Consider the following 904-nt stretch of genomic DNA (forward strand, 5'->3'; position numbering starts at 1 on the left):
GGGCGCGCGGCGACGACGACGACGGGCGGCGGGGGCGGCGAGGGCGACGGCGTCGGCGAGATCGAGCGAGAAACGTGGAACGAAGTGGCGATGATAACTGATTCTTCGTAAGTGCCATATATATAGGGGGAGCCTTTAGTACCGGTTGGAGCCACGAACCGGTACTAAAGGCCAATTTTGGCCAGCCCAAGCGGCGGGAAACGAGACCCTTTAGTACCGGTTGGTGGCTGCAACCGGTACTAAAGGCCCCCCTTTAGTACCGGTTGGAGCCACCAACCGGTACTATAGGCCATGCGCTGCCACCCGCGGTGCGCTATGTTTAGTCCCACCTCGCCGAGCGAAGGGCAGCCGCACTGGTTTATAAACCCAGCCACGGCTGCCCTTTCGAACTCCTCTATATAGCAGGCTTCTGGGCCTAACTAAGGCGCGCTGCCCGGTGAGCCTCCTGGCCCTTCTGGGCCTGCATTTGCACACCCTAGGACTGGTAGGCTCACCGGGCAGCGCCCCAACATTTTTTTCTTTTCTGTATTATTTATTTTCTTCTATTTATTTTTGAGTAATTTTTTTATATAGTTATTTATTTTCTGCTTTATTTTTTTCTTCTATTTATTTCTGAGTAGTTTTTTTTGCCGTATTTAGTTTCTTTGTGAATATTTTTGCTTTATATTAGTTTTTTTCTTTTCTGCATTATTTATTTTCTTCTATTTATTTTTGAGTAATTTTTTTATATAGTTATTTCTTTTCTGTTTTATTTTTTATATAGTTATTTCTTCTCCTTCTTCCTCCTCCTCTTCTTCTTCTTCTTCTTCTTCTTCTTCTTTCTCTTTTTCTTCTTCTTCTTCCTCTTCTTCTTCTTCTTCTCCTCCTCCTCCTCCTCCTTCTTCTTCTTCTCCTCTTCCGTATT

Source organism: Triticum dicoccoides, chromosome 3B, assembly GCF_002162155.2.
Source record: "Triticum dicoccoides isolate Atlit2015 ecotype Zavitan chromosome 3B, WEW_v2.0, whole genome shotgun sequence".
Classification (NCBI taxonomy): Eukaryota; Viridiplantae; Streptophyta; class Magnoliopsida; order Poales; family Poaceae; genus Triticum; species Triticum dicoccoides.